Below are 10406 nucleotides of genomic sequence, written 5' to 3' on the forward strand. Positions count from 1 at the left end.
TGATAGATCCTCAAGCAAGGAAAAGAAAAGATAATGATACTTTGCACATTTTGCCACAGGGTTTCTCAGCAACAAGGACCTTCAAGTGCATTACGTTAATTTTTACATGCCATGAGAAGTGCTGTTCTGTCTTCAACTTCCAGGTGGCTTAAAGGAGGTTCAGTTGCTTTTATTGTTTTTAAACATCGTTTCTGTTCTTTTTTTATGTTTACTTATTTTTGAGAGAGAGGGAGAGACAGAATCCGAAGCAGGCTCCAGGCTCTGAGCTGTCAGCACAGAGCCCCACACGGGACTGGAACTCAGGAACCGGGAGATCACGGCCTGAGCCGAAGTTGGCACTCAGCCCCGGTTCAGTTGCCTTTAAAAAAATTACTTCCGGTTGACACTGCCTGAAAAATGTTTGTGGGAACAGTAGGTAAGTCAGTGTAGAGCTCAAAATGTGACATGGAGACTGTTTTCCATTGTCATCAAGGAGTCCCCAGAAGCCAAAACTGAGAGAACAAAACAAAACAAAACAAAAAGGTGGGAGACTACAGTGAAGCACATAGGAAAGATCCTCTGGAAAGAAAACAAGTAAGATCCATAACATCAAAACCAGTGAGGTGTTTGAGCTTTGGCAGGGGAATCCTAATGGATTATTAGGAAATTATTAATGGAAATAATCAAGATATATTAGTTGGAGCTCATGAAATGAAAAGGAATTGAAAATAAAAATGGAAGGAAAATCCTCAAAATGTGTGCAAACTGCAAATAACAACGATCTCCTGACATTGACATTGGAGTTTATAAAGCACAGCTTAAACCACAAGACCCAACTGGCTATTCTTCCTTCCGAGGAATTATTTGACTGGCTGAAAATTAAGATTTCTTTTAAAAATAGGCTTTTTTCCCCCAGAACGCAGAAAACATAACTTCTTTATGAGTAATCATAACTAAGAAAGTCATGCGAATTTTAAATCAGTTTACAAAACAAAAGATGCCCTAAGAACAGTTTTCTAGTTCATTTTCAAAGCTTTTAAGTTTATGAATAGTTTAACTTTTAATCAATTCCAGCCAGAATAAAATGTACATTTTAATTTAAAATTGATAAGTATTTATTTTGGGTAAATAAAGGAGTTTAATTATTTTTAAGTTGCTTTTTCACTTACCGCCAGCATCCTGTTTCCTCTGCTGTATCTGATGTGCTTCCCAAGACAAATGCAGGATAAAGAATGGTCACCACTACACTGCTCTAAAGAAAAGTAATAGGGTTATCATCAACTATTACAGGAAGAACTCAGATCCAGAACAGAGCTTCTGATGGGTGTGAAACTTTTTAGCCTAACTTAGGAGCTTTAAGGCCACATTGCCATTCAAAAGGCTTTTTCAATGTTACAGACATATTTCAAGAACTGTTTGACGTTTCTATAACCTACAACTGCCTGAACCCTTGGGAAATTTAAGTTTAGACACGTAATTTAAGTTACAGACATCTAGATGAAAAATAAGTATCCTCCCAGGTTTTCACTTTGTTCAGTTATTTTAAATAGACTTGACCTTGCAAAACTTCTCATGAATGCTGACTCTTGTTCCTCTCTCTCTCTCTGTCTCTCTCACTCTCACTCACATACACACACATACATACACTCTGTAGTCTACAGTTTCTAGTTGGAAAAGTAAATGCAGAATTCAGAAGATCCCAAAAGAAATACACTACTAAGGCAAATCCATAGAGACAGAAAGCATGTTAGATGTTGTCAGGGGCTGGGACTGGGAGGAGGGAAGGATGGGTAAGGACTGCTTACTGTTACAGGGTTTCCTTTGGGGGTGATGAAAATGTTCTGAAACAAGACAATGATCATGGTTGTGCAACATTGTGAATTTACTAAAAGTCACTGAAATGTATACTTTAAAATGGTTAAAATGGTGAAATGTACATTATGTGAAGTTTACCTCAAAAAAAAAAAATCTATTCTTGGGCATCTGAGTGGCTCAGTTGTTAAGCATCTGATTTCGGCTCAGGAGGTGATCTCAAGGTTTGTAGTTTGAGCCCCACCTCGGGTGAGCTCGTGCCCACTGCTGCTGAGCTTGTGCCCTGCATCAGGTGAGCAAGGACCCCACTTTGGGTGAGGTCAAGCCCCACATCGGGTGAGCCCTGCTGCTGCTGCCCTCTCTCTCTCTCTCTTCCTCCCCTCTCTCTCTGCCCCTCACTCACTTGCTCTCTCTCTCTGTCTCTCTCACAAAATCTGTTCTAATATGGGAATTTTGCCATTTTTCAGTCATAGTGTCCATTGGTATAAATGTAAGCCAGATGTTGTCTTAAGAGATCTTAAAAAAGAAGTTGGAAGGAGGAAAAGGGACACCTTGCCCATCATACTGGAAATAAAACATGGAACTGAGTTAACTGCTTAGTTTTCTCCATGTACAGCCAGAAAACACATACAAATTTCATTTAATAAATGTTTCAATCACTCAACTTTGGCCACAGGTAGTTTCTTTTGCTGCCTAACCTAACTCTCTCATGTTACAAGGTAACATACGCTCTCTTGTATTCTAAAGTAACAGAAGACGGTCACAACATCATCACAATATTCACATTCTCAACAGCTTTCTCGGCCTTACCTTCCCCAGGCTACATGAATAGGAATGGCTTTCTCAGCATTCAGTTATTTTAGTTGGTCTTCTTGGCACCCTTTTTCCAGTAGCACCGTTTGCCTGCGAGCCCCTCACAGAAGACAGCACAGAGGGCCTCACCCATCTAAGCAAAGAGCTCCTGTGTTATACATTCTGATAGCCTCAATCTTCTGTCTCAAACACCCCACACGGAATACCTGTTTCTAAGCAGCATCTTGAAGCTGAGTCCCACCAAGTTGGACATGCACTTATGCATGAAGTTTGCATTCTGGGCTCTTGGCAAAACTTTCAGAGTTCCTTAATGTTCCCTTTGGGACACAGTTCACATGTCCAGTGCAAGAGTCCCTGTTTTCCAGTTCCCTCCTGACCCCAACATCTTAGTGATGTGGTCATTGTGTCTGCTCTTTTATTTTGTTTGTTTTTAGAAATATTATTTCCATACTGCTGATTTGTCCCTCATATCTTATAAAATGCCTAATTAACATGTCAATTACAAGTGCAGCAGAGTGGAAGATAATTGTGTCTCACAGCCATAAAATCCTGATTAGATGATATTCTTCATCCTGGGTCCCTGAATTGGCACTCACACAGACTAACAGTGTAATAAGGAAGATCCTAATACAATAAAGAAGACCCCTCATCATGTTTCCTGGACAAAGCCTTCCTCTCTGATGCAGTTATAAAGTATTGACTAGAGTGATTATTTCAACATTTAAGGATAGTTAAAAACACAGTAAGAAGGTCCCTCCCAAGGCTGTCTGTCAGATACGTTTTGTTACTGTTATCTGCATTGAGCCATGTATGTAACAAATGGCACTATATATTTGGAGCACAATATAAGTGGCAGATGTTACACAAGGTGCTTGTAAGATATTATCTCATTTCATCTTCACAACACCTCTGTGAAATAATACTGTTACTATGCCTATGGTACATATAAAAAGACTGAGACTTGGTATTTGCTAACTGCAAATTCTCTTCAAAAACATGGATCCCTAAGGGGCACCTGGGTGGCTCAGTTGGTTAAGTGGCCAACTCTTGATTTCGGCTCAGGTCATGATCGCATGGTTTGTGAAATCAAGCCCCATGTAGGGCTGTGCATAGACAGTGCAAAGCCTGCCAGAGATTCTCTCTCTCCCTCTCTCTCTCTGTCCCGCCCCCACAAATAAGCTTAAAAAAACATGGATCCCTAAAATACTAAGTAAACTAAACTTTTTAAAAATTTGAGTTGCAATAATAGTTTTGAAAGAAATCTCAATAAACATTTCTACTACATATATGGGTTTTATTTCCTTTAAGAGGAGAATGGGTGATTGTGTTCTATACTTGATTTTGCACTTGAATTGATTCCATTATTACCCCTGTAAGGAATTTTGAGTTATTCTTTAAGGCAACATAGAATCCTGGCTTATTTTTAGACTGTCTCCTGGATCCAAATATTCATAACCTCAAAAAATAGTATCAACAAATAAAGGACATTGGTTTGCTAACTATTTTGGTGCTTCTATACTTAAATAATTGTTTGAATTGAATTGTTCAGTCCATCTGTTATCCGAAATGTAACAAAGGATATTTGAAGCTTTGCTTCCTGAAGAACACTGCCTTTTTACGTGTGAGATTGATTTTTCATACATTTCTATAGAGTTTCCAAAGATACATAAACTATGATGCTAGAACTGATTGGCAAAAGTATTTTCAAGGCTACCAATCTCAGAGAATGTGTCCGTCAACTTCTAGGTTTCATCTGATTTGGGAAGCCCAGCTTAGGCTGGGGTTTGCTTACTTAGGTTTACCTGACATTTACCTCACCCTCCATCTGTACTGGCTGTGAGTCTTTCCTTGCCCATCCCCACCCTTTCCTTCTGCTAGAGTACTAACCAATTACTGTGCTGTAGCAAGCACAGCCTCCTGTTTCTTGTGGTCACAAGGTGTGTACTTTTTGTATAATCTACTTTGTGTTCTCGTCAGCATTAAGATGGTTCCATCCTTTGAAAAAAATAATAATCCATCCTTAGGAAGTCACATTAGAAAACATAAATGTTTTGACTAATTTAAAACTGCAAATGAAAAACACCTCGACTACAATTATCAGTTTATGTGGATGTAGGGTATCATTAAATGAGTTTGGTTGCTTCTTCTTAGTACCAATTACTTTAGACAGGTCTATTTTGTTTTTCTTTATATATGCAATCAGTTGCCCTTTAAGGTAAAGTGGACTGATGCAGAATAATGATTGTGTGTCAGCTCTTCATAGGGTGAGCCTTCGAAGCCAATGCCAAATGCTGATGATAAAATGGTTTAGGAAAGATTCATATTTGTGTCACAAGAATCTCTTCTGTCTACTAAAAAAGCCTTATTTTTAAAGCAGTCGACCAGCTCAAACAACACTATAGAAAAAATAGAGAAAATGTAGAAAAAATCATATAGAAAAAATAACTTCCAGTTGTTTTGATATTTCCAGTTCAAATTGCTTTCAGTTCTCTGTCAAACATGTCTGTAGAAAGACGATTAAGCTTACACAACTAAACCTAAAAGTCCATCCATGTATATAAACTGTTGGCTCAACCAACAGAGGAGTCGATAAGCATTTCTGAGGTGTTTAGAAGGCTACTGGTAAAAATATCTTTCTGATATATATCCAGGTTAACTCTGGAGGTAAATACTGTGTAAATATTACTCAAATTATCCACGTATAACAATTGCCTCTTCAAGGGAAAGAAAATTTATCTACTGGAATCCTTTTTATAATTAAAAAGTGGAAGAATATCCTCCTGCAATTTAGTCTAGATTCTCTAAACTTAAATTTTATTTGCTGGCTCTGCTGTTAAGAAGTTAGTCTCTTATAGTAACAAGAGACAACAAAGGACACAATATAATCATGAAGAAGACAATTCAACAAGAAGATCTAACAATTGTAAGTATTTATGCATCCAACATGGCAATACCTATATACACAAAACAGTTAATAACCAACATTAAGGAAATAATATAGTAATACAATAATAGTAGGGAACTTTAACACCTCACTTACACGAATGGACAGATAATCTAAACAGAAAATCAACAAGGAAAGAGTAGCTTTGAATGACACACTAAACAGATGGATTTAACAGATATATTCAGAACATTCCAACCTAAAACAGCATAATGCACATTCTTTTCAAGTGCATACGTAACATTCTCCAGAACAGGTCACATATTAGGTCACAAAACAAGTCTCAACAAATTAAAAAAGATCAAAATCATATCATGCATCTTTTTGGACCATAACACTATGAAACTAGAAATCAACCACAAGAAAAAAACCTGGAAGGAGCACAAATACATGGAGGTTAAATAACATGCTACTACATGATGAATGGGGCAACCAATAAATCAAAGAAGAAATCAAAAAATGCATGGAGACAAATGAAAATGAAAACACAGTGGTCCAAAATCTTTGAGAGGCAGCAAAATCTGTTGTAAGAGGGAAGTTTATAGCAATACAGGCATACCGAAAGAAGCAAGAAAAAAATCTCAAACAAACAACCTAACCTTACACCTATCAGAACTAGAAAACCCATAACAAACAAAACCCAAACCAGCAGAAGGAAAGAAATAATAAATATTAGAGCATAAATAAATGATATAGAAACAAACAAAAAAAAATAGAACAATCAATGAAACCAGGAGCTGGTTCTCTGAAAAAGTTAACAAAATTGATAAACTTCTAGGCATATTCATGAAACAAAAAGGAGAGATGACTCAAATAAACAAAATCAGAAATTAAAGAGGATAAATAACAATTGACATCACAGAAATGCAAAGGATTGTCAGAGAATATCATGAAAAACTATATGCCAACAAAGTGGACAACCTAGAAGAAATGAATAAATTCTTAGAAACATATAAAATAGCAAAACTGACACAGGAAGAAATAGGAAAATTTGAACAGCATTTACCAGCAATGAAATTGAATCAATAACCAAAAAACTCTCAACAAACAAAAGTCCAGGACCAGATGGCTTCATAGGTGAATTCTATCACTTAAAGAAGACATTTTTTTTTATGTTTATTTATTTTGGGGAGAGAGAGACAAAGTGTGAGCAGGGGAGAGGCAGAGACAGAGAGAGAGAGGGAGACACAGAATCCAAAGCAGGCTCCAGGCTCTGAGCTGTCAGCACAGAGCCTGACACAGGGCTCAGGCTCACAAGCCATGAGACCATGACCTGAGCTGAAGTCAGATGCTTAACTGACTGACGCTTAACCCAGATGCCCCTACTTAAAGAAGACATTTAAAGAAGAGTTAATATCCATTCCTCTCAAACTTTTCCAAAAAATAGAAGAGGGAGGAAAAGTTCCAAATTCATTCTGTAAGGTCAGCATTGCCTTGATACCAAAACCAGATAAAGATACAACAACAACAAAAAAAGGAGAACTACAAGCCAATATCTCTGAAAATCATAAATGCAAAAATCCTCAACAAAATACTAGCAAACTGAATCCAACAATATATTTTAAAAAAAACATTCACCACGAGTGGGTTTTATTCCCATGATGCAAGTGTGCTTTAATGCTCATAAATCAATCATCGTGATACATCACATCAATAAGAGAAAAGGTAACAACTGCATGATCATTTGGATGCAGAAAAAGCATTTTACAAAGGACAACATCCATTCATGATAAGAAGCCTTCAACAAAGAAGGTTTACAGGGAACATACCTCTAAATAATAAAGGCCTTATATGAAAAACCCACAGCTAACATCATATTCAATGATGAAAAACTGAGTTTTTTTTGTTACCTAAGATCAGGAATAAGATAAGGATGCCCATTCTCACCACTTTTATTCAACATAGTACAGGAAGTCTGGGCCACAGCAATCAGACAACAAAAAGGAATAAAAGGCCTACTAATTGGTAAGGAAGAAGTAAAATTTTCACTATTTGTAGATGACATGATACTATATAGAGAAAACCCTAAAGACTACACACACACACACACACACACACACACACACACACAACTACTAGAAAATGATACATTAATTCAGTAAGTCGCAGGATACAAAATCAATGTACACAAGTCCATTGCATTTCTATACACTAATAATTAAGTGGCTGAAAGAGAAATTAAGAAAACAATACCATCTACAAATGCACTAAAAATAATTAAATACCTAGGAATAAACTTTACCAAGAAGGTGAAAGACCCGTACTCTGAAAACTATAAAACATTGATGAAATAAATTGAAGATGACACAAAGAAATGGAAACACATTCCATGCTAATGGATTAGAAGGACAAATATTGTTAAAATGTTTATAACACCCAAAGAAATCTATAGATTTAATGCAATCCCTGTCAAAATACCAACAGCATTTCTCACAGTACTAGAACCAGCAATCCTAAAATTTGTATGGAACCACAAAAGACCCCAGATAGCCAAAGCAATCTTGAAAAAATAAACAAAACCAGAGGCATCACAATTCCAGGCTTCAAGTTATATTACAAAGCTGCAATAATCAAAACAGTAAGGCGCTAACACAAAAATAGACACACAGATCAATAGAACAGAATAGAAAGCCCACAATAAATAAAATAAATAAACCCATAATTATATGGTCAATTAATCTTCCAGAAAGGAGGCAAAAATATGCAATGGGAAAAAGTCTCTTCAACAAATGGTGTTGGGAAAGCTGGGCAGCCACATGCAAAAGAATGAAACTGGACCACTTTCTCTCACCATACACAAAAATACACTCAAAATGGATTAAGGACATATATATGAGACCTGAAACCATACAAAATCCTAGAAGAGAGCACAGACAGTAATTTCCTTGACATTGGCAATAGCAACATCTTTCTAGATATGTTCCCCAAGTCAAGGAAAACAAAAGAAAAAATAAACTATTGGGACTACATCAAAATAAAAACTTTCTGCACAGCAAAGGAAACAATAAACAAAACTAAAAGACAAACTACTGAATGAGAGAAGATATTTGGAAGCAACATATCCAATAAAAGGTTAGTATCCAAAATCTATAATGAACATATATAACTTGACACCAAAAAAACAAATAATACAATTAAAAATGGGTAGAAGACACGAACAGACAATTCTCCAAGGAAGACATACAGATGGTCAACAGGCACATGAAAAGATTTTCAACATTATTCATCATCAGGTCAATGTAAATCAAATCCACAATGAGATACTACCTCATATCTGTCAGATGGCTAAAATAAAAAACACAAGAAAGAAGTGTTGGTGATGACATGGAGAAAAAGGAACCCTCTTGTACTGTTGGTGGGAATGCAAACCAGTACAGCCACTGTGGAAGACACTATGGAGGCTCCTCAAAAAATTAAAAATAGAATTAACCTGTGATCCAGTAATTGCACTACTAGGTATTTACCCCAAAAATATGAAAACATTAATTCAAAGGGATATATGCACCCCTATGTTTATTGCAGCATTATTTACAATAACCAAATTATGGAAGTAGCCCAAGTGTCATCAATAAATGAATGGGGGGCACCTGGGTGTCTCAGTTGGTTAAGCATCCAACTTTGGCTCAGGTCATGATCTCACAGTTTGTGAGTTTGAGCCCCTCATCAGGCTCTCTGCTGTCAGCACAGAGCTTGCTTTGGATCCTCTGCTTGCCTATCTTTCTGCCCCTCCCCCACTCATTCTCTCTCCCTCTCTCTCCCTCTCTCAAAAATAAATAAATATTAAAAAATAGGGGCGCCTGGGTGGCTCAGTCGGTTAAGCATCCGACTTCGGCTCAGGTCATGATCTCACGGTCCGTGAGTTCGAGCCCTGCGTCAGGCTCTGTGCTGACAGCTCAGAGCCTGGAGCCTGCTTCAGATTCTGTGTCTCCCTCTCTCTCTGACCCTCCCCCATTCATGCCCTGTCTCTCTCTGTCTCAAAAATAAATAAACATTAAAAAAATAGATATATATATATATAATAAAAAATAAATAAATGAACAGATAAAGTGGCAGATATATATGGAAATATTATTCAGCCATAACAAGGAATGAAATCTTGCCATTTGCAACAACATGGATGGATCTAGAGAGTAGAATGCTAAGGGAAATAGGCCAGAGAAAATCATTCCATATGATTTCACTCATTCGTGGAATCTAAGAAACAAAAGAAATAAACAAAGGAAAAAAAGAAACAGACAAATTAAAACAGACTATAGAAAACAAACTGGTGGTTATCAGAGGAGGGGAGGATTACGAGGTGGGAGATGGATGAAATAAGTGAAAGGGATTAAGAATACACTTGTCTTGATGAGCACTGAGTAATATATGGAACTGTTGAATCACTATGTTGTATATCCGAAAGTAATATAACAATGTATGTTAACTACATTGGAATTAAAATCTTTATTAAAAAAAGAAGTCTCTTGGACTTTTCCGGGTTTCAAGATCATTGCAGGGGTCCCACACACCATGTCCTTCTGTAACCATATTCAAAGACAGAAATAGCTAGCGGTACAGGGCCAAGAGCTCTTAGTACCCTGTCTCTTATCAGAAAGGAAAATATTCCCTAGGATATCCAAAGAGGATTTCCTCTTACACTTCATTGGTCAGAACTGGGTCACATGCTTGCTCTTAGGCCAAAAACTGGAGCCACTTTCCCTGAGATCATAATATCTCCAATGAATATCTAAATAGGGGTTCTGTTAGCAAGAAAGAAGGAACAGGATAAGAATGGTTTTAGCTACCCTCAAACTTATTATGTTATTAGAATAGCATGGAAGCTTGCTAAAAGTCAGTGTTCTGTTGATACTCCTTGACT

Source organism: Panthera leo, chromosome C1 (assembly GCF_018350215.1).
Source record: "Panthera leo isolate Ple1 chromosome C1, P.leo_Ple1_pat1.1, whole genome shotgun sequence".
Taxonomy (NCBI): Eukaryota; Metazoa; Chordata; class Mammalia; order Carnivora; family Felidae; genus Panthera; species Panthera leo.